General features: G+C 46.3%; 1 protein-coding gene across 3 annotated transcripts in view; it reads right to left on the bottom strand.

Moving 5' to 3' along the window:
- Positions 1 to 25,372, bottom strand: part of ANK1 (ankyrin 1) — an 826,509-nt gene that overhangs the window by 747,590 nt on the left and 53,547 nt on the right. The window lies entirely within an intron of this gene.

Raw genomic sequence — 25,372 nt, forward strand, 5'->3', positions numbered from 1 at the left:
ACTGGTAATTACTCAGGTCGCATCCCAGCCCATTGTTATTTTGCACATCATGCCACCTCAGTTTGAACCCAGCCATATGCAAATCAATCTTGACCCTGTACCAGTAGGAACAGTCCATCCCAAACTGACAGGCCATGTCCTTCCTGAACTGGAACTCAAGCAAATCAAGACAGTTTTTGCCTTATTGGGGCTCATCAGTCAGGTATAGCTTGGTTCCAGTGGCACAGTGTCCACGGGATCCATGTCCAGGCATAACAGTGCCACTTAAAGCGTCACAGTGAAATACAGACAAAAAGTGACTCTTGGAATGTTTGAATAAATCTCAGCCACTGGTAATTATTGGGGCCACAATCCAGTCCATCATTATTTTGCACACCTTGCCACCTCAGTTTGGAACCAGCCATATGCAAATCAGTCTTGACTCAGCTCCAGTGAGAACAGTCCAGCCCAAACTGCCAAACCAGGTCCTTCCTGAATCGAAAAACAAGCAAACCAAGACCGGTTTCATCCTTAGTAGGGCTTATCAGTCAGGATATAGTTTGGGTTCAGTGGCACAGTGTGCACGGGACCCACGTCTGTGCATGCCCATCCCACTTAGGGCATCAACTTGAAGTATACAAAAAAGCAACTGATGGAATGCTTGTATAAATCTCAGCCACTGGTAATTACTTGTGGCGGGATTCCAGTCCATCATTATTTTGCAGACTGTGCCATCTCAGTTTGGACCCAGCCATATAAAAATCAGTCTTGACCCCACTCCAATGGGAACTGCTTAGCCCAAACTTCCAGGCCAGCTCCTTTCTGAATTGGAACACAAGCAACCCAAGACCGTGTTTGCCCTTATTTTGGCTCGTCAATCAGGTATAGGTTGGTTCCAGTCGCACAGCATGCATGGGACCCACGTCTGGGCATACCCATCTCACTTAGGGCATCACACTGGCGCATATGAAATAGTTGAACTTCAGGGTGACTTGGCACCTGGTACAGGTCTCTGGAGATCCTAAAAAAGTCTGACTCCCAACTGTTAAAATGCTGGGAAAATCCTCCCTGACACTCCAACAGCTACAGAACATCGAGAGTAGGCTGCTGGGGTTGAATTCACAGCTCAGCAATGGGAAACAGGCTCAACCAGTCTCTCCAGCCAGAGCTACAGCACAGATCACAGCCCCAACTGTTCTGTTGGTCCTTCGTACCCATCTTCAGCATTTTATATCCTTGAACCCATAGAAGGATAGCTGGTCTGGTCCTTAAGAATATTTCCACAGCTCGGGTACAAGGAGACGTAGGAGCCAGGCCTCACTCCATCCATAGGCTTTATGTTATGGGGTTTAGAAGCCAGTGATTATTTCTCACTCCTAATCCAATCCCGAGAAAATTCTCACAGTCCACTTAGTCCTCTTTACAGCGCTTCCTCTTAGTTTATGGTAACATAACCCCAGAACCTCATGTCTGAGGGTGTGTCAAAATGGCAAAAGCCCTGTGTCAGTGAGGTTCCAGTTAGATCTTAGGGAAGTCCATCTTCTATTTCTGACTACTCCACTCTGCCATACTGCAAGTAAAGTACCAGTGGATTGTGATAAACTTCTCCCCTCCTTCCTTCCAGTAGACCATGTCTATTTTCTTACTAGGAAGAGTACATCACAAGACATCTTGTAATATAATACTGCCACTGGAGAGAGAAGAGTCTGTTCACAATGTAATTAGTTGCTGTGCAGGCTTTCAGAAAGAAACAAACATGATTTTATAAAATCATATTTGTAGTATATCGGACTTAAATCTATGGTCACCACTGGATTATATTCTTGATAAATACCAGTTTGCGGATGACCTCTGTCTCTTTTCCCTAACCTGATTTATGAAAGTATATGTTTTTGTATTCTTAAGTAAGCTTTTACCATAGGAAGAGGCTACCACAGCCTATGCAGCAAACACACACGTGTGTTTGTCACTGCAGAGACATAGCAGCTTAAATATTAGACTTTTCCTATCTTTGGACGTTATACTCCCAGACTCTGTGGGCCTGAAAAAGCACTACTTACAAAAGACTGATTTCATAAGTAGGTTTTTATACAAGTCTAAAATTGCTTTCTGTGATGTGTGTTTGCTGCATCTTTGCTCACAGCAGTTTACAGCTGCAATACAGGCCTGAAGTCATGTTTTCAAAATTACTAATGTGGGTGGTGGAAATCCACACTACGGCCTGCATGCACCAACTAACTTTTATGCCACTGGTGCTATTTCCACACGACTGTATTGCGCCCTCACCTAGAAGTTAGACAAGCAAGTTGGGGTTAGCCACTCTTCTGTGATGTTTCAGGGTCCGAGCTCATAAACCGTGGACTGATTAGGACTTTCAGAGTATCCACAGTCAAAGTGCCAAAAGATGCAGACAGCAAAAAATAGGGTGAGTCTTCAAAAAGGTGAACTCTCCTACAGCACCCTTTACATTTCTCATTGATTCTCTCACTAAAGACAAAGACGCATCATTACACCTTTGTCCAATTTAACTTTGACTTCCTTGGTGTAGATAGTCCATCTTTTCTGCATGGTCATTCCAGATTTTTCACCTTTGCTGGACCCTATTTTTGTTTGCTGAATTTAGAACTGTATGCACTTTACCCCTGCTAAGCAGCAGTAAAGTGCCTTTGCCCCCCTTTTAAACAGGGTTGATTTGGCCTATTCCTAATTGGTATATTTAACTAGCCCATAGGTCCCTAATATATAGACTACAAAATGCACCCAGGGCAAGGAAGTTAAGTGCCATTAGCGGCCTGCAGCACCTATTGTGCCATCTACTACAGTAGCAAATCAAGCATGGCTTCAGGCCTATCCTGTGTAGCCTGACTACTGGATTGCAACATGTTAAAATAGCTTCCCTTAAATATCAGTAAGTCACCGCTGTGTGAGCCGTGGAGCCCAGCGTTAGAGTGCAGGGTATTGAAAGTGGGACTTATAGAACATTAATAATACCATATCCCTACAGTGACAAGGCCCAAAAAGCTATTTTCACAGTGGCAGGCCTAGCTTTCCTATGTAGTAAACCAGAGTACAGATCAAAATACTAAAACTGTATCACTATACCATAGTGCACAGATGTGTGAGTCTAGTATAGGTTTTGTACTGGGAGGATACACTTTCAGTACAAAATACTATGCTTAGACTAACTTGAAATCTTTTCCTACTTTCTATGTGTGCTGTACAGTGCAGAATACATGCAAAGCCAGAAAAGAAAATAGAAATGAAAACATTTCTCCTTGAGGGCACCTTTTTCAAAAGGACGTTATTTTTTATGCAAAACCATGTCTACTTTATTTTAGTAGCTAGGGTTTTGCATCAAAAACCAAGGGTAGTTGCATGGGAGCGCATATGAACCACCCATAGAAGGCCCCTTGGCGCTAAGTAACGCAAATCAGTGCTAGGTGCTGGTTTGCTCTACTTTCAAGTGAATTTCCAAAACAAGTTTTGTGCTGGAAAGTATACTGGAAAAAAAAAAGTGTCTATTTGTGCCACTTTTTGGGGGATGCAAACACGGTGCACAATCTTAGTAAACCTAACCCTAAATACCCATCGATTATTGTTTGTTTCCTTGCTTCTAGCTGCGGTGAGGAGCTAGCGTGAAGCTGGTACTGTTCTGTTTGGATTTTTAGAGCAGCACTTCCACAGTTACCTGAATAGGATCAAGGCTTGTACTAAGTGCAGAGGGATTCTGATAAACACCACGTCAGCAGATAGCGCTTTCAGGGCCTGGCTTTAAAAGTAGCCAGAATTAATGAAAGGAATGGAATCTCTAACCCAACCCCTCTGGCCATTCATGGCCATTAACCCAATTTCGCTAGCCAGCACAATCGCTGAGGCAAGTTGTGGATTTGAATGGCCTCAGATTTATTAGAGCAAACAATTCAGGTAACCATATCGGGCAGCTATTCATTTTAATCATATTCGGTAGAAGTATTATGGACATCTAGTAACAATAATCACCTTCTATTGGGGCAACTTGCTGTGTCTTTTTTTTTTTTTTACCTTTGATTATCTTTTGGTTAACCTGCCTACAGATTCAAAGGTTAAATAAATAGCCATCAACTTGCCCCTGTTTGTTGGCCTGCAGGCAGGCTTGGGATGACAGGCCTGAATGCCTCAGGGGGTCACCCATTCTCTCCTTCTCGAGCTTGCCAGCCATTTGGCACCCCAAAGCCTGCTGGTGTTAACAGCTGTCGTCCTTGTAGCCCATGTTCAACCATTGACAGGTCTGAAACTTCCTTTTCGCTGCTGTCTTGCGAATTATTACCTTGTGGACCGTGTCCATTATAACCATTATTTTGGAGTAAGTTGGTGGGAAATTCCATTCCTGTGACGTGGTTGATACTTGCCTGCCCAGCGGAGGAGGGACGTTTATCTATAATTCTCTGTTCTTTGTATGGGCTGATTGGCCCATTTGAAACGCACGTGCCCTCTGCCCAATCCCTTTGGCCATTACCTTTCTGGTGCCCTTGCACCGCGGCTCCATGGGCCTTCCTCCCCACTTCAAGCGCTCAATTGGCGAGAACTTCAGCGCATTGCGCTCTTCTCTTTTGACCTCTTTGTGCTCCTTTGTTCTTGGAGTAAAAAGACTTCAGAAATGGAGGAGAGTTGGAAATGTAATATGAGGACACTTGCCAGTTTAAAGAAATGTTTGCGATTTTATAATACCAAGTGCCACAATGTTCATCAATGCAAAGGTAATGATTACGTGTATTTGTTCAAAAATGTCCGAAAAGTCTATGCCTTGAGCAAGAAAAAAATAATAAAAACAGTTTAAAAAAAAAAAAAAGAGTTCAGGGCCGTATGTGCACCTTTGACCCCCCTCCCCCGGCCATTACGGTTTGAGCTCCCTAATGCTGGCTTAAGGAGCTGGGCCTTCGCATCAACTGACAGATTGGAGCCGCGGATACTGCTTCTTACAAGGCAGTGCAGCCCCCACTTAATGGTGCTAAAGAATATTATTTTACAGACTGCATTTGGAGTGTGGCTAACGCCTGCAACTTAATTCGGTCTTAAAATAGTATTTCAGGTGGCCATTTGCTTTACAAATCGCAGAGTATATGTGTGCATGCACGAAACAGAAGCGCTGTATCTGATGAGAACTGTTGTCAGTCGGAACACCACCTTGAGTACACCCTCTACTTACTGGCTGCGGTGAAACCAAGCGCTATCTAGAACAGCATTTCCCAGCTCAACATGCACCGCCCTGGCACTTCCACATCCAGATGAATATTTGTGAAGCCCTTCCCTCTGCCCCACTGAAGTGCACCGCTACAGTGCAATTGTCGCCTGACCTTATGTGATCAACAAAAAAACTTTCAGAGTGCTACTGAGAGACAAGTTTAGGCTCCACCCACATGATGGTTGTCCTGAGTACAGGATTTAATTAGGATACATTTGTGGGCTTACACTAAAAACAATGTTTGTATTGAACCTTTTTTTGTTCTTATGTTATGCAGATTTGTAGAATATACTATCACCTGGGAGGGCATCCTGGCACTGAGCAGGTGTGAGTCTAGGCACACCTAGGGCCTAGTGGGACTACTTGAAAAGCCAGGCCTGCAGCTTCTGGCGGAGATGAAGTGAGGAGGAATCGCCTCTTCTCTGTTAGGGAAAAAACGAGTTGCGTGTCGTTGGCCTTGGAGAGCACATTGAAATTGTGAGAGCAGGTGATGCTGGCTAGAGGGATCATGTATGCATTGAAGAGGGTCGGGCTCAGGGAGGATCCTTGCGGAACCCCACAGTTGAGGTCCCGGGTGTCCGAGATCTACAGTGTAAGGTTAACTGAGTGGGTCCTTCCAGTCAGAGAGGGGACGATCCTTCAGAGTGTGTGTCCTTGCATTCCAATGTTGTGTAGGCATTGGAGGGGGATGGTGTGGGAGAGTGTATCAAATGCTGTGGAGAGGTCCAGGAGAATGAGGGCTGCTGTGTCTCCTCTGTCCAGAGTGATGCTGATGTCATCTGCGCCAGTGATGAGGGCAGTTTCTGTGCCATTGGAAGGTATCAAACCAGACTGAATGATGTCAAGCAGCTGGTGGTCGTTGAGGTATTCAATGAGGTGTCTGTTGATGATTTTCTCGAAGACCTTGGCCGGAAATTGTAGCACAGAGATTGTCCTGTAGTTGGTGAGCATTGTAGGGTACGTAGAGGGTTTCTTCAGCAATTGAAGGACATTTGTATGTTCACAAGCATCTGGAAAGGCCACAGTAGAGGTAGAGGCATTCAGAATGGGTGAGAGCATGATGGATTGAATTCCTCTTGTAACTTTGCATACATTTGTACTTTTATGACTATTTTCTGGCTGGTTGTCTTGTGAAAGCTACACTCAGTACAGTAGGCTTGAGTTGGCTACGGTGACAAGCCAATGATAACGGCTAGAGGACTGATTGGTTATTATGAAACATTACAACAAAGGCAGCAGTGCTGGCATATAAATTGTGAAAAGCATTTGTTAAAGCCAATAGGTATTTAAGGATGGATTCTTATTACTCTGGATTAAAGCCTACGGATATTTTTTTTTTGTTACATGGAATCTGACAGATTATTCTAGTAGACAAGCGTTTTGCTCTTGCTTACCCCCTCTGACAAACAATGGGTATAGAAAATTTGGACTGAAAAAAACCTTCTCATACCCATTAGGAAAGACTGTATTTTTCTTTACTAACTGTAATTTTGTATATGCTTGCAATTTTATGCCTGATGGTTGTGTTGGGGGAAAGCTTACACCCAGTGCAGAAGGCCAGAGTTGGTTATGGTGATACGCCATTGATAACAGCTATAGGCTTGTGTGTTGTGCACGGACATTTTCTGCCACATGTCATGTTGCTTGTTATTACAATTTATTACAAAAACAGTAGGCCTGGCTTATTTATTGTGAAATGCATATGATAAGACCAATAGGCCTCTAACTGTGGATTGTTATCGCATGATTTTTCAGGACGTAGAAGAGTATTTGGTTTTAAAGGGTTCTGGTGTTGGTCAACAACCCTGACAAATCATGAGAGTAGAATTTCACTGTAATGAATCTTGCTAGGCCATATTGAGACGGGTTGTATATTGTTCAGTCTACTGTAATTTTGTACTTTTATGTAATTTTATAAATGTATTCCTGATGATTTTCAGCTTATGTGCACTTCAGTAGGCATGTGTTGTATGTAGTGTTAAGCTATTTGTAAAGGCTAGAGGCCTTATCAGTCCGCTAGGAAAAGTTATGTGAAATTCCTTACGTGTGATCTGTTTATAATGAAATGTTATGACAAAGCAAGTAAGCATGACTTATTGTGAAAAGCATGTGTTGAAGGCAGTATGCTTTTAATGGTGGATTGCTATTACACTTTCCTAAAGCCCGTAGGCAGTTACTTTGTTACATGGATACTCACAAGTTACCACAGTTAGCAAGGGCTTTGGTGTTGGTGACCCACTGCAACAGACTGTGGGATAGACAATTTGCACCATGGTAATCCTTAGTAGGTTCTATTAGAAGGGATTTTATATTGTTTTGACCACTGCATTTTATACATATTCATAAAAATGTTTTACAGTATACCTGATGGTTGCTGCTGGGAAGGCTTATGACCAGCACAGTAGGTCTGAGTTGGTTATTGTGACAAGCCAATGCTAAAGGTCATAGACCAGATTGTTTATAAAGAAGGTTATGAAAAGTGCAGTAGGTCTGACATATTCATTGTGAAAAGCATATATTAAAGTCAATAGGCATTTAAGGGTGTTTGTATTTACTCTGTGGTAGTGTTAAAGTCTACCGATAGGTATGTTGTCACATGGAATCTCAGACTACCCTCATAGGCAAGGGTTTTGTTGCTGGTTTCCCCCTCTGATAAACCATGAATATAGAAGATCTGCACAGTCAGAAACCTTTTTAGGCCCTCTTAGGAGGACAGCATTGTGCCTGGCCAATTTTAATTGTGCATACCATGTCATTTTATGACTGTGCCTGATGGTTGTCTTGTGTGGAAGCTTAAGCGTAGTACAGGAGGTCTCAGTTGGTTATGGTGAAAAGCCAATGATTACAGCTAGATGCCTGATTGGTTCAGTGAGAAAAAATATTCTGTTGCCATAGGTCTGATCAATTTATTACAAAAGGGTAAGGCTTGACATACTGATTGTGAAAAGCATATGTTAAAGTAAATAGGCGTTTGAGGGTGGGTCATTATTTCTCTATGTTAAAGCCTAGCGATAGGTATTTTTTTTTACAAGAAATGTCACAGATTACCTTGGTAGGGAAGGAGTTTGATGTTGGTTACCACCCATAACAAACCCTAGAGAGAGAAAATATGCACTGTAATATTACTTGCTAGAATCCCTTCTTGGCTGTCTGCTATGATCTTGTAATAATTTTTTTTTAAATATTACATGCATACATATATTTATTAATATATGCATGTAATATTTAATTCTTTTTTATTACAAGATCATACCAGACAGCCAAGAAGGGATTCTAGCAAGTAATATTACATATATATATATATATATATATATATATATATATATATATATATGTACACCAAGATCCTCCTTTCTGGTGTCCTCAATCTTTAGGGGGTGGCGCGAGACCGGCGGAGCAAAACCGGCAATTCATATGTCCAAAAAACGAAGTTCCGCTCGCGCTCTCGGACGGCAAATGCAAAGAAACTGCGGACTCAAATCCAAAAGTAAAGGGGGTTTATTTTAAGTCATAGACCCGCCGTGACGCGTTGCGCCACTGTCGTGGCTTGTTCATGACGGAACCGTTCCGTCATGAGCACACGCCAACCGTGGCTCATGACGGAACGGTTCCGTCATGAGCAGGGAAGGGGTTAAACATCTCATATTTATCAATAAACTAAGTGCTTGGTCCCTACTAAAAGTTTTATAAGCTATAAAATTGGGTTTTAAAAATGTTTTCCGTTTTTCTAAAAACCACAAACAATCCATCAAGATATGTGGACTACTGCATTTTACTTGTAGGCCACAGGAACACAGTCCTTGATCGTTCGTCATTAAGGATTTTATCGTTCAATAAGTATTACATGGGTTCAGGCCAACTCTAAATTTCAATATTACCTTTCTAAATTTTTAGTTAGGCATGGCCTCTATATGGGGGAAGATGTAATCATTAGCCCACCCATTTTTCAGGAACTGGACAGATGATTTACTCTCCAAGTAACATAAATCTTCTTCTCGGGCCTTCATAACTATAATGGTCTGTAATACCGATTTGAAGATCTGCTGCTCTGATTTCCATTGGTCTGGTTCTAGTGAAAGTTTAACACATAACTTGTCTAATTTATTTCTAGCTTAGCAAGCTCAGTTCAGGTCACTGGTCTCTATTTCTTTTTTACATAGATATGCTAATTTTAGATGTCCTTCCCCATTCATTCTCTGCCAGAAGTTAAATGTCGCTTGCATTCCCCGGAAATTCCAGGCTGCTAGGTGACATTCAACTCGCACAGCCTGTAACATAGTTGACGAAGGGAGAGCAAGAAGCTGTTTCCCGCATTTCCCCTCCACTAAATTCTAATCCAATTTACCCCCATAAATAAAACCTCGACGCCATACTGGAATTGTGGGCGGACCAATGCATTAAAAGCTGATAGTATTGGCCGCAGCGAGGGACCTCCAGACTCCTGCTTAAATTGTTTAAGGCCCCATACTGCGGAAAGAGCCTTCGTTTTTAATGACTGCATGTGATCCTTCCAATTTAACTTACTGTCGAACCACATACCCAAATATTTATATCTATCCACAACTTCAACTCTTACCTCACCCAGTTTCCAGTAAAAGGAATTCATTATTTTACCCAGCACCATTATTTTTGTCTTTTCTAAATTAACTGTGAGGCTTTTTTTTTTTTTACAGTATTCATGAAAGGTATCCAATTTGTTTTGCAGGCCCAACTCTGTTATGTCTGTTATCACTAAATCATCCGCGTATAGCAGACATGATATATGGGTTCACCCCATCTTAGGGCTTAAACCTCCAGCTTTACTCAGTGTACTTGGCAGGTTGGTTAGGAACAAATAAAATAACAATGGGGCCCAAACACAGCCCTGCCGCAGGCCATTCATTATCTGAATTTTCTTAGATAAATTTCCAAGGGTATCCAAAATTAGCCTAACCCAATTCTTTGAGTGCATTTCCTGAATTAGAGAAAGTACTGTCTTGTTGATTGCGAGCTTTTCCAGAATACTCCAAAGTGTACTACGATCTACTGAATCAAAAGCTGCTCGGAAATTAACAAAGCAGCAAAACAAGCTGCCACGCACTACCATTGCCTTTTTTGCCAATGCCCATAGTGTAAGGCAGTGATCAATGGTTGAGAGGCCCTCTTTGAACCCCCCTTGTTCTATTGGTATCAGGTTGTGCTGTTCTGCGCAGAACTATCTAAGTGCCATTTGCACTCTGCTACCATCAATGACAGCATATTGCATGGGATAATGGCTCAGTCCAAATCGGTCATTGGCTCACTTGCCCTGTGAGTTACAGCATTTTCTGATCACGTGTACATCTACCTGAAATGAGTGAGCCTCAGTGTAAGGGCTGGTTTTCCAGTCCTTTAGTTTTCAATGTTCTCCTTTTATAGTTCCCCTTTCATTTTTTTGCTTCTCCTTTTTTTATTTTAATATTTCTTAAGAAGATATACCAGCTCTGGAGGCAGTGCTCAGCGGTCACCTACTTGCCGCTCATTTAATCTCCAGTGCATTGAATGTCACATGGCCACTTCCTCTTAACTAAGAGACCATTACAAAATGCTGCTGTCCACAGTGTATCATTATTTTACCGTTCCAAGATGGCAAACACTTTGGTTCTAAATGTGGTGGCCATGCTGGAACTTGAAAACAATGATTGACTTTAAAGAGATACTGTTGCAAAATGGACACCAGCTGCTATGTTTAGTTTCACTTTTGCAAGCGTATGTCCTCCATGTTAAGATGTCAGCATGTTTTCTTCTTTCTACTTGAATTCTTGAATTATCATTCAGGTTGCTGAGTTTGTCAGTGTTTTATTGTGGTTGTGGCAGAGGCTGAATGCAAGAATGAGTCAGTGGATGGGACGAATTAATGTAAGACTGTAAAAATGAGTGACAGAATGCATGTATGATGGTTTACTGAATGCCTAAACCATTCAGTGATACAAAAGGCGCTTTCATTAATAAGCCAGACCTATTGGCATTGCCATCCCTTGTTTGCTAAAAGTGGCCTATTTAGTAAACGAAGTAGAGCGGCTATACACATGGGTGATCATCTTGCTGGGCCTTTCTTACAGGTCAGGAAAGTATTTGAAAACGCTGCCTGTCGTTTTATTCACTGCCCACTTGATGGCACCGTCGCCCTACTACGTACGTATTTAGCTAGGAACTCGGGATGTGCAGCGACGGATTTCCAGGCACGCGACAAGAAAATTCCAGAAGGAGGCTTTCTGGGTCCTATTATGCAGTTTGCACGACTCACGCTAGTCGCGGAAAGCCACCTAGTGGCACGGCGTCTCCGAGTCTAGGTTGGTGTAGGCGGCGACCGGTGTTGAGACTCCTGTGATAAAAATAAACAGATTGGCGTGGTGAGTGGTATACACATTAGATATGCGTGTAGGGTGTTGTATCGCGAATAAATCCACGATGTGAGCAAGTAGTTTAAAAAAATACTTTTTTTGTAAAAAGTACATACAGGCCCACCAGATATACTGCGCAGCAAGGACATTGTGCCCTCGTGAGCTGGTTGTTCTTGCTAGGGGAGACAGTGAAGAGATAATGACGATTTTCCCTGGTGCTAAAATATTTTTTCTACACGCAGACAGAGGAAGATGCCATTTTGTGTAGATTGACCCCGTTAGGTGACGCAGTTATGAGAATATTCCCAGATTTTAGCTCCTAGGGATGTGAGGGGAGGGAGAGAGTGGAACAAACTGCTGGGTAAAACGGCCTGCTCGTTGCAATTCATTTTATTGCAGGGCGAGTGGGCTCTTGGCTCATGTATACTTAAGAGACTCGGGGTCATTCAGAGTTTTGCTCAGCACTCCCCATTTCATTTAGAGGCGAACGCAGCCTCCCTCGGCATGACGTGACAGCCAGCCCACCTACGGACCAGCAAGCCATAGTAATGGCCTGTCACCCTCTCCTTGTTAGTTCGAGTGCCCTACCCGTGACCCCATGCGATGTACAGTGGCCCCCAGACAGGGAAAGCCATGAGTAGCCCCCAATGTAAAGGAACAAAGCACGTGCTCGTCTGAGCCATTGATTATTTCCCAAAAAAAGACTCCCGCTTTTTGAGTGTATTTAAATACAGGCAGAGCAGCGGTGCGAAAATAACATAGCGCCCAATCAGCATCTATTTGAGCCTACATCGGAACCGCTGGGCTGGTGGCTTCAATCCAAACGTAGACATCGCCACCAGCAGGGGTGGATCTCCAAATCAGGTAGGTGAGCCTTCATCAGGGAAGCTGATGTCATATCCTCTGATCTCCCCCTCTCTCAAACCTTGAACCAGGGAGGAGGAGAAGGTGGCCCATGCCACACCACCAGTGCTGTATGGAATGTGGTGGTTGGTGAGCTGCCCAGCAGCAACGTCAATGCTAGATATCTCAGTGCTTAACTTAAGCCTCAATGCACTCGCCCGGCCTAGAGGCTTTTGTGGATGGCCTTACCTTTTCATGTGGAAACTGGCAATACATGATATGGCTGTACCCCACTTTTTTTTACTCCTATTTGCCCAATGTACGCCCATAAATGTTGTTTACATATTCACCCCTGACATGTTTTGGGTTTCCGCTGTAGCTAAAACCTGCCGGGGGGGGGGGGTTATATTTCTGGTTATAGGATGTGCAGGCTTACAGGTACTCAGTCGTGATACAGATGGAAGGAATCGCAGGGGCCCCTCACCACATCTGCTGAGGAACGCTGTCATTTTGCATCACCCAGAGGCCGATGTGCAGGTTGCGCCTCATAAAGGGTGCCATCAAGGCTAGTCCTAGGCCAAGGCATCATTAGAAAGCCTTCTAGATCACTAGCGGCAGGCATGTTACAAAAAGGTTCTAAAATCAGAAATGATGGCCCATTTTTAAGGGAGGTGGGTACCTAAATGTTATATTGCGTAAGGTACAAAAATACTTGCCAAGGCACAGTGCGGAGTGGCACTTTGTTTGGGAGGTACCTTAAGTGCAGGTGCATAGGAAATGCAAAACTAGAAAGGGTAAACAATTGACACTGAAGGAACATGTCTCCTGCAGGCACACTCCATCCTAAAGTGAGTGGAGAGGGTGATTATGTTATGGTATGTCATGGTGAAAAGGGTGCTCTAGGCTGCCATCAGAAGACGTGTAGTCTGTGGAAGCAATGCATATCACTAGTTTCCTTTACTAGGAAAGCTTCTCCTTGTAAAAGTCTGTGTGTCGCCCTCCCATGTTGGAGAGAACTGTGAAGCTGGAAAGGATTGTGGGTTTCAGTCATGAAAGTCAGTGCTGAGGAGAACCAACAGAACCATCCTTGAGGCGCTCCCCGATTGGACCATGAGCACTGGTACTCGGCCAGCTGGGAAGATAAAGATAAACGGGAGCCACCCGAGTGGGACTGCAGTGTCCCCAAGAGGCGACTGAGTGTGCCAGCGGTACCTGAAGGACAGTCCCTGTGTACCTGGCCTACAGCGAGCAGACGGAGAATGGGAGGGGAGAGGATTCTGGGGGATGAGAAGATAATCCAGGTATCATTTGAGAGCTGTACCGGGGGAAAGTAGAAATAGCATTTCACTCTAAAATACAGGAAGCTTCCGTAGCTATTCATTCCAAAGCATCATGAATAACCCAGATAAACCTACAGAGGTTCCTAAAGGAACAATCCATTACTCAAGCCTGTGCTTTACAAAGTTAGTGCGTTTCAGCACTCTAGTGCATCACTGCCCGTAGAGGCGATAAATGTTTTATTACAGTACTTAACACAGTAGCTTTTGACCTTTGACATTGTGGTGCCCTGTGCTTTTCAGAGAGATCTTATGGGTAGATGAATTTGACTGGAAGCAATCATTTACCAACTCCACTCAAGTCCAGTCTTGTTTCTGTGGAAGGGAGGGCCTGGGACCACCGCTCCACCTGAAAAATCACCTAGGATCATATCACCAACCTGTGCGCTATGAGTCTCATGATAGCACTATTTTCCACAGTAACCTGCTTAAGGATGCAGGGAAGATTTATTCAAGTTAAGTGGCCCATCCAGCTCTTTAATTAGAGTGTGTACAGTTATCCTGGCAGACACTTTCTGATGTACATGTCTTAGCCTTTCATGCAGATCAGTGATTATGAATCTATATATGGCGTCCCATTAACCGTTGCTTTTCTTGCAGACTGGTTAATTACTTCATATTCTTTAGTGTTATTGGTGTTGATGAGTATTTGGATGCTTGTTGCTATCCCAGTTCTGTAGGGTGCAGTGCACATGATGTTCTGAAGCTGTTAGGTTAGTCAACATAAGGGCCCCCCTTCCTTCCTTGTGAGGTGTCTATTGCCATCAGGCATCATATGTCTTCTCCATGACCAGATAACACATCTATCTTTATTCACAGTTTTATTTTTGGCTTGAAGACGTGAAAAACAGCCTAAGAAGGCACTGTCCATGTTCCCCTAAATTCTGGGGCCTCGGTGCACCTAACTCTTGTAGGTATTAATTTCTCCACAGTTCCAGGAGTGTAGGGGCTACTTCTCCTGTCCACACCAAACTATGAAGCTAATGCATTGTGCTTTCTAGGGGTCATCATGGGCTTCTTTGGGTTGGTTGTGTCCCTTTCCATTCATGAATGAATCTGTGTGTGACTAGGATGGCAAAGATGGCGGACATGCTCCTGTGAGCTCCCTCCCGGTATTTGGAAGGCGTACTTCTCCTGGAGGCTGGTGTGCCTGGGGAAGTGACTCAGACGGGGGCCCAGGTGTTTCACGGGACCCTGCTGTAGTGTTGCGTTCTAGTCTTCGCATGTGCGCGATGACGTAGGACGCGGCGGCCGTCTTGGGAACGCGAACATTAGCGCGGGGCCGGCGAGCTGTTCAGATGTCTCCCGGCGCTCTCCTGCACACTTATACCAGAGAATAAAGTTACACATATATGTATCTATAAGTGCCCGAGTTATTCCTCATTGTGGGTCACAGCAACACATTACAACTGGCGACGAGGCTGGGACCTAGAAAAAAAAGAAGATGAACACTCAGGCACAGCCCAGAACCCACGTGGAACAAGGGGCAACTCACCTACCAACTGAGGAAGCAGAGACAGCCCACGCAGGCAGAGACAGTAAGGAGAGCGCGGCAGAGGGGAAGCGCTAGGCCTACTAGCGCAAGAACAGTCCATAGTATAACTGAAACACACAGACCAACCGCAACCGGCGCCAACAGCCACGTGCACAGGGAAGAATAACCACTTAACGACACCCCAAGGTACGTAGGGCAGCGGACAGGACCGACCGCAACGGGACATATACTGCCCACCAGTGAGAAGAGTCGGGGGGTCAAGATAGCGACCAGGGAAGCGCATAGGCCAGCTCTCCTGTTCGCGGTAAACAGACGGAGCGCCTGAGGCCCTGGCGGAGCAAGCAGGACACAGACCAGGGGGTGGAGCTGCATCGCAACAGAGCCCTCCGCGCATACCGAAGCAGAGCGTGCCAGGCAGCCCCAGGGGTGAAGAAGAGTCACCGGGAAGAAGAGCAGAAATGTGCACTCAACCATCCTCACTCACGACACCCATTCCATTCCTACCGAAACCAGGAGATCCATCGATGAAGTAGGAAGACTGGAGAGAATACTTTCTGAACTATCTGGAAGCCCTAGAGGATGAGAATGGAGAAGCATTTCCCAGCAAGAGAAGGAAGAGGATTTTACTTCACAACCTAGGCCCAGAAGGCATCAGAGTGTTCCAGAACATAGTTCCGACTCCACGACAAGCGGCAGATGATGACGTGTTCCAGCATGCCCTTGATGACCTGAACAAGCATTATAGACCAGCAGTGTGCAAGTCCATAGACCGATACAACTTCCAACAGAGGAAACAGGCAGTGGGAGAGTCTGTAGAAGAATATGTGGCAGCGTTGAGGAAATTAGCGGCCACGTGTAAATTTGGCGTGCTACACGACAAATTCATCAAAGATCAGATCGTAATGCACACCACGAATGCGACGATCCAGGACAAGCTGTGGGTAAATGGAGATGCGTCCTTGAAGCAAGTCATAGCCATGGTGAAGAAAGCGGAGCTGTCAAAGAGATGTGCGGAGGCGGCGAAAAGAGAGACAACAGCTAGGCCAATGGTGAACAAAGTCACCGAAGCAGAACCGCCGGAAAGAGACCAGGGAACTACGGGGGACACGAAAGTACAAGCAAAATGGATGCCCAAGTCAGCGCCGGTGAAGAAGCCGTGCAATGAAGGCAAAAACACGTGCTACAGGTGCGGCAGTCAGACACACCCAGCCTACGACAAACGATGTCCAGCGTTTCGAGCCAAATGCATGTTTTGCAGAATTATAGGGCACTACGAGAAAGTATGTCGCCGAAAGCAAAAGAGAGCAGCAGTAAAATACGTGGCACAGGAGACAGAGGCGGAAAGCGAAGGTGAAGAAGAAGAAGAAGACGGCGTGTTGTGTATAGAAGAACACATACTGGGGATCAACTGCAACCGTTCCAAAAAACCCCAATGTGACCTGGTGATAGGAGGCATACCGATAAAAAGGGTGGCAGATTCAGGATCCCCGTACACCATAATACAAAGAACGGTATGGGATGAACACTTCAAAGAGCACCTAGGGCATCACATGGAACCCCCAGACATTCGCCCAGTCACCTTCACAGGAGACCCTATCCCTATGGTGGGATGCAGAAGATTGAAATTCGAATTCAAGGAACGGAGCGCGAGATGCAAACTATACGTGGCGGAGAAAGGCCCGTTGGTTCTGGGTGGATCGACCAAGGAGACCTGGGAATACAATTGAATCCCGGAGATACCACACAAGTCTTGATGACCCGCGAAGAACAACAACCAGTCGCAGGAAAACTAAAAGAAGAATTCCCCACAGTGTTTGGAGGCAAGGTTGGCAAATTAACCAAATTCACACATAAGATTCATCTCAAAGCGGAGGCGAAACCGGTGTGTCACAAAGTGAGAAATATCCCGCTGGCAATTAGAGAGAAAGTACAACTAGAATTACGCTGACTAGAGGACAACGGGATCATAGAACCGATCACCAGCGCAGAATGGTTGGCCCCATTGGTAGTAGCAATGAAACCCAACGGCAAGGTGCTTCTGTGCGTAGACTTGAGAGAATTAAACAAAAACATAATAGTAGAAAAATTCCCACTACCGAGGATAGACTAAATGCTAGCGAAGACCAAGGGGGTGAAATGGTTCTCTACCATCGACCTCACATCAGCCTATCATCAGATAGCCCTACATCACACATGCCGAAGACTTACGTCGTTCATAACCCCGTTCGGATGCTACCAGTTTCGCAGGATGCCATTCGGAATGGCCTTGGCTGCGGCCGTATTTCAGAAGCTCATGCACAAACTATTCAAAGAAGTAGAAGGAGTCCAGTATTTCCAAGATGACATCTTGGGGATGGGCAAGAACAAAGCAGACCATGACGCCAAGTTGTCCAAGGTCCTACATGTCTTGGAGCCCAATGGACTCACAGCTGAGTGGGACAAATGCCGGTTCGGGATGACATCAGTCACATACTTAGGGCATGAGATTAGCGACCAAGGCATTACAACTAAACAATCCAATGTCAAAGCAATATGTGACGTGCCCTCCCCGGGGACCAAGGAAGAAGTCAGGTCATTTCTAGGCATGGCTGAATTCTACAGCAAATTTGTACCGCACTTCGCTACTAAGACACACCACTTGCGCCAACTCCTACGGGATAAAACAACCTTCAAGTGGACCGAGGAGACTCAAGAAGAATTACTGAAGATCAAGACAGACATCAGAACAGCAGTTCCCTTGAGCGGGTATGATCAGCAAGCTAGATCAGTATTGACGACAGATGCAAGTGAAAGGGGCCTAGGAGCGGTCCTAATGCAAGAAACAAAGGAAGGGGAACTAGCCACCCTCAGCTTCGCGTCCAGATCCTTATCGCCCACGTAGCAAAAGTACAGCGTGATAGAAAAGGAAATGTTGGCGGCAGTATGGGCCATGGAGAAGTTCCGCCAATTCTTATGGGGTACAAGATTCAGGATCAGAACCGGCCATAAACCCCTGGTCAAAGTCCTCACATCATCGGGACATGCTAATGCGACCCCCCGCATTGCGAAAATGACTTTGAAATTACTGGACTACAGGTATGATGTAGAACATATCCTAGGAACCAGGAACAAAGTAGCAGACTACCTCAGTCGTGCCGCAGCCATGGAGGAAGCTCCGAGTGAATCCGAGGAGGAAGACATTAGAGTGGCGTTCACGGAAGATCACGAAAAGGTGGTAAGTGAACAGGAGTGGAAGGAAGCATACGAGACCGACTCGGACATAGAGGTGGTCAAAAGGTTCACACAAGGGGGATGGCCAGAGAAGAGACACGTGGAGGCAGCGCTCAGAAAATTCTTTGAAGTAAGAGAGGAGTTATCAGTATGTGACTAAGGGATCTTTCTGCGGAGAGGTGAAAAAGTAGTTCCGCCCAACGCGCTGGTGACACGATTACTAGCCATCATACATGAAGGACACCTAAGCATCGTGAAAACGAAGCTCAGGGCGAAACAGATGTACTGGTGGCCAGCAATGGACAACCAGATAGAGAGGCATGTGCGGGGGTGTGTGATCAATGCCAGAGAGCGGACAAGTCCCAAAGCATGATGCGTCCTCCTTTAGGGAAATTCGACAACCCCACCAACCCTTGGGAAGATCTATCGATAGACATTTTGGGGCCAATATTGGATAACCAGGGAGTCCAGAAATACGTGGCAGTACTTGTAGATCGGTACTCCAAGTGGCCCGAAGTGGACATACAGGAAGACATGGACACAGACAAAATATTAAAATTTATAACAGCGGTCTTCCTCAGAGAAGGTATTCCACGCTCTCTCCTAAGTGACAATGGGCCTCAGTTCACGTCGGAAAAATGGAATGCGTACATGGGAAGGAATGGGATAAAAATCAAACATACCTCCATATACCATCCAGCAGGGAACGGACTAGCCGAGAGGTTTAATAGAGTCATCATGGGCTCGATACAATCAGCGATAGGATCCGGGAAGGACTGGAAGAAAGAACTAAAGTGCATGTTGTGGGCATACAGGATTACCCCGACCAGCACAGGATACAGTCCCTTCCAGATTCTCAGAGGCCGAGACCCATTCACGAAGGACAATGTTGTCTGGAAGGAGCGCACGATCACGAGCAAGTGGTCTCCAGCCGTAGTGCAACATAATCTGGAAAAGGCACAGAGAATATATACTGAACACTATAACAGGAGGAGGAATGTCAAGGAGACGGAGTTAGAGCGAGGAGAATGGGTTAGAGTCAAACTAGCCCAGTTACGAAGAAACAGCGACAGCAAGTTCAGTGCACCCATGCAAGTGGAGGAAGTCTACAATCGAGCAGCTTTGCTGAGCGACTGAAAAGTTTTGTCCCAAGATAGGATGTCCAAATGCAACAAGATCTTGAGATGGAGTGGAAAGGAAAGTGGACAGACAGCAATTCCCCGGGTACAAGAAATGGAGGTCAATCCGGAGGGTGCAGGAACGGTGATAACCAGAGAAACAGAAAGAGAAGAGGAAGTAAAGAGAAGGAGTGATCCAGGAGCGGAGGAACTGTCGGGAAGCACCATCAGCTCGCCGTGTAGAGGAGTTCCCTGGAGTGTTGAAAGAAGTGGAACGAAGAAGTCCCAAGAAGAAGCAGGGTACACTTCAAAGACTCCGGTGAGGCGCACCCGCATGGGCAGAGCTGTAATAAGACCGCTGAAGTACAGAGACTTTGAGATGGGAGAAGGGAACGAGTCCAACAGCAAGTAGCATGAGAGACATTATCTTATTTGTAAAATGTATATTTGTAAAGGGGGGAGATATGTAGTGTTGCGTTCTAGCCTTCGCGTGTGCGCGATGACATCGATCGCGGCGGCCATCTTGGTAACGCGAACATTAGCGCGGGGCCGGCGAGCTGTTCAGATGTCTCCCGGCGCTCTCCTGCACACTTATACCAGAGAATAAAGTTACGCATATATGTATCCATAAGTGCCAGAGTTATTCCTCATTGTGGGTCACAGCAACACATTACACCTGCGCCACAGAAAGTGTTCTTCCTCCACTTCGCTTCGCTGCACAGTGGCTCCGGTGCGAACTCGGGGCGGAGCTGCGATCAATCAAGATGGCCCCCCAGGAATGAAATAAGTGCCAGGGGCATGCCTGTGAGACAGATCAATGAGACGGAGGGCCCACGTGGGCCGTCCAGGGGCCTCAAGGGTCCGGCTCGGAGCCCACCTGACAATCAGAAACGGCGTCACCTGGGGCCCGAGGAGTGAGCTCTACCTCAGTTTCACTGAGCAGAGTGCACAAGCCATGCTGATACCAACTTGATTGTGGGGGCCATATCGAGCACGCAGGGGGCAAGAAGTAGGACTTGGCATAAAACCCAGCAGCTCAGCAGGACACTGTGAGTGACTGCCGGGAGGAAAGCAGGTGGCCTTTCCTTCCCTCTTTTCCTGCCTCTCCATCTCTCACCCCCCGGGTTGTTGGCGACCCTTTTAGGGAGCCCATTGGAGTGGTGGGGAAGGATCCAGGTGGAGGCCCTAGTGTGGACTAGGAGTAGGGGGCCTCTCCACCAGGGTCTGTCTGCTTGTGCTCCCCCCGGATCTGGACAGCTGAAGCAATTGGGTCGGGCAACCTTTCCCCCAATGGTTAGGGGTGAGAGGAGGCAGCCTGAAAGGAGAGGAGGACCATGGATTTGAGTACGCCGCCACGGCCCCGTCGCACAGACCCTGGCTAGTCACCATGGTCTGCCACCCGGGGGCCCAGAGCCAGGCAAAGTTGGACAAATACACTGCTTCACTGGGGGGAGCTCAGGACAGACCGAGGGGAGAGCCAGGTGACTCTGTCCCTAAAGGTGGACACAATACTGCAGTCATAGTACAGGCCATTCAGTACTCAAAATATGTGTTGGAGGTCAAGAATGGAGAGGTGGGACAGACGTGTCTTTGCTGAGGCAAGATCTACGTCGACCTGGTGACAGAGGCAGAGCGCTTGAACTTCGAGTCTCCAAACTCTCAGTCAGCCAAAAGTATCCAAGATCGAGGAGAGAAAGGGCCCAGCGCAACAACCTCGGGTTTTTCAGGTTCCTTGAGGGAACGGAGGATACCTCCCTGGGGACTTTCCTTGAGCAATAGATCCAATCCTGTCCTCCTGCTTTATTATCGAGAGGGCCCACAGATCACTGGCGGTAAAGCCCCCTCCTGGGGCTCAACCTAAACCTATGATATCCAGAATCCTTAGCTATAAATCTGAGCATTGTATACTGCTGGGTGACTTCAATCTTCATATGGATACGAGCAGCAATGCAGACGTTGGTAAATTGTGGGATATTACAGCCCCTCTGGGCTTGTTACCGTATATCTCTGTTCCAACTCATAACAAAGGCCATACCCTTGATCAAGTTTTTTCCACCTGTGTGATTAATATGCTTCCCCTGGCCCCGGTACTGTGGTCTGACCACTATTTAATAAATTTTCATATCCCCTCTAACACCGTGTCTTCCATAAGACCGCTGAAATGCTCTAGAGGGATGACACGGCCTTTTCATCAGGTGACCTCTGAAATGCTGACACACGCTCTATCTCTCCACCCCTGTCAGCCATCCGGTAGTTTAGAGGAAGATTTGGATTCGATACAGAGGTGGCTTGTGGACAGATTTGAGGAGCTAGCTCCCGAGAAAACGTCTAGCAAACCTTGTCGTCGCGTTTCTGCCCCATGGTTCACTCCCTCTCTTGGTGAGATGCGACGTGAGTGTAAGAAAGCCGAAAGGGCATGGCGGCGCTTGTACGATCCCGGGGACAAAATGAAATATAGGGAAGCTATCAAGCTGTATCACAGCCATATTATGGCTGAAAAAAAAGCCTATTTCGGAAAAAGGATTGACGATGCTGAAAACATAAGTAAAGAAGTCTTTCGCATCGTTAAGGAGTTTGTCTCCCCTAATTCTATCCTGCCCTCACATTCTCACACTGAATCCTGGGTTGCCCAACTCGCAATCTTCTTTACGACTAAAATTAAATCCATTCAAGGTACTTTTCCCCCTGTGAGCCTTGCATCCACACCCGAGACTAGATCGGCTTTGTCTCCACCCGGGGGGGTGGAAGGTCTTTTTTTATCCGAATTCTTGCCTTTACTACCCGCAGCCTCACTAGATCTCCTCTCCCAGCTGAAATCCGGCTCCCCGCAGGATCCCTGCCCTGCTAAATGTCTTGGACGAGTAGCGCCTGCCTTGAATTTCTTGCTCAATCCAGTGATAAATAGATCCTTGAGCACTGGAGTAGTTCCCCAAGCTTGGAAGCACGCCCTGATCCTGCCGCTAGTCAAAAAGCCCAATCTTGACCCTTTAATCCATTCCAACTATAGGCCTATCTCCCTCCTCCCTGCTCTGGCAAAAGTGGTTGAGAAACATGTGCATGCCTCTCTTTCTACCTTCATCGAGAGCAATAATATTCTGCATGATACCCAATCGGGTTTTCGTGCGAACAGGAGCACGGAGACCGCTCTTCTTGAAATCACCGATGCCATTAGGGAGGTATTGGACACTGGAAGAAAGGCCATCCTGGTATTGCTGGATCTGTCGGCGGCCTTTGACACCGTTCCCCACGACGGTCTCCTTTTAAGACTCTGGGAGATTGGACTTCGGGGAACGGTGCTAAATTGGTTCAGATCATTTTTGACCGGCCGACGGCAAACAGTCTGGGCACCCCCCTTTTCCTCCGAGATGCCGTCTTTGGAAGTCGGAGTGCCTCAGGGTTCCATTTTAAGCCCCACTCTTTTTAATATCTATATGGCTCCTCTGGCGGCAGTGGCGGAGGCGTTCGGTGCCCAGATTATATCTTATGCTGACGACACCCAGCTCCTCTTTACCTGTGCAAAGGGCTCTGACTTTGACGGCTTACGGATCAGAGATTGTCTGGGGGCCGTTTTCGACTGGTTTCAGCAGCACAGTCTGAAATGTAATTCCGACAAATCGGAATTGCTCTTTTTTGGATGCCCCCCGGACCCCAATTGGAAGACATGGTGGCCTGCCGATATGTTTCCTCCGGCAGCTGCTTCGTCTACTGTAAAAAATCTAGGCTTTCAGATTGATGATGGTCTCTCTTTCAGACCTCAGATCCTTGGCCTCGTGGGTAAATGCTTTGGTATCCTGAAGATGCTTCGCAAGTTTCTGCCACCGCTGTCTTTTCACCACAGAAAGATAACTGTTCAGGCACTGATAGGCTCTCGCCTTGATTATGCGAATGTGCTCTATCTGGGGCTGCCTAAATTTCTTCTTTCACGCCTGCAGATTGTGCAGAACTCCGCTGCTACAGCAATTTATGGTCTGCAGCGGAGAGCGAGGGCATCTGAGCTGCTGAGAAAGCTGCATTGGCTCTCGATGTCCAAAAGGATCACCTTTAAGGCATTAACTCTTGCCTATAAAGCACTCCATCTGATAGGGCCTATATACATCAGGAAGCGTTTGGCTTTCTATGTTCCTAGCAGAACTCTGAGATCTACTTTTTTGTCCATGGCCACTGTCCCTTCCATCAAACGGGCCAGAATTGGAGGTCGCTCTTTCCGTCATCTGGCACCCCAATGTTGGAATGTTCTACCCGTCTCCTTGAGGAAAGTCAATAACTTGCTGACCTTCCGAAAAGAGTTGAAAACATGGCTTTTCTCTCAGTAATTTTTGGCTGCTCCATATACCCTGTTTTACCTCACGGGTTTTTTTTGCTAAAGCGCCGGGACACTCCTCGGAGTAGCCGTGCGCTATAAAAGAACTGTTTTAACATAACATAACATAAAGTTAGGGATGTGATCCTTAAGGGTGCGAGGGAGAAGGGTCTCCTTTCATATGGTGCCTGTCACATCATGATCTTCCCTGATTACATTCGACAGGTTCAAACCCAGCAGAAATCCTGTAACCAGGTGAAGCAGAAACTTTGTGGCCTTAATCTTTCCTACAGACTACTTTATCCTGCACGGTTAGGGGTACTCTACAACTGCCTGTCGCGCTTCTTTGAAACCCCGAAGTAGACATGGACTTGGCTTACGGAACACCGTTATCTCAACCCACACAACCCCCAGACTGGCTAGCGACCACCCTACCGAGTTCTGGATGGGGAGGACAAAGGAGCACCGGTAGGGAACGACTGCTGAAGCACTCTAAATAGAGAAAATGGGGTCCTGTGGAGGGCAAGGGTCCTACGGATTCGGAGAGCAGCCACCGGAAGGGAAATGAGGCCAATGGGTCCCAGGTCAAAGCGTCTTCCTTGGGAACTACAACAGGTGGACTTCATCACAGGGCCTGACCCATGACTCTGTAAGAAGCCCTGATTGGGGCCGTACTGTCGTTTTGATTAGTGAACGCCAGCACCATTATATCCTTCTGCAGCCTTTATTTCTTACTTCACCTTCCTTGCCGCCACATTACATAATTCCCAAGTTAATTCTGATTTTAAATTTGGTGTTTGGGTGACAGATGCTTCTTTTGGGTGGGAAGCATAGGAAGGGGGGACGTTGGTGGGATGGGATTTGTTTTGTGTATGGGGAGCAGTTGCCCTATTGTGTTTTGTTTTTGCTCTCACAACCACACTCACAATACTTGCATCTCCATGCTGTACCTAGCGTGTTCCGGCCTGTGCCTGGCACCTGTGTCATCCTTGGCACGGGAGGTTGGGCAGGGTTTTCCCAGCTCACTTGTCTATCGCAACCACCATAGCCACTATGCATGATTTTACGGTGATGATATGAAATGTCAATGGTCTGCTGGACAGGATTAAGAGAGGCGCAGAAGTGCAGTATGTACACCGACGCTCTACGATGATACTCATGCTGCAGGAAACACACCTCTGGGGTGATAACTGCCCCTTCCTGGCCTGGGGGATATGACAGGATGTTCCATGCCGGCTACTTCCGGGTATTCCAAGGGGTGGCCATTCTACTGCACTGACACTTGCTGATGGTGATCTCCAAGGTTTCCTGGGACACTTATGGGAGCTATGTCATCCTGGAGTGGTCTTTATAAGGTTTCCACTATAATTTGGTTTGTGTATACGCCCCCCACTCTGGCGCAGTCCACTCTAGAGAGCCTTTGGATGCTTATACTGACCCTACCTCAGGATGTAACTATTATGGGGGGAATTTCAATGATGTCATGTCTGACCAGGACTGGCACAGG

This window comes from Triturus cristatus, chromosome 11, assembly GCF_964204655.1.
Source record: "Triturus cristatus chromosome 11, aTriCri1.1, whole genome shotgun sequence".
NCBI lineage: Eukaryota > Metazoa > Chordata > Amphibia > Caudata > Salamandridae > Triturus > Triturus cristatus.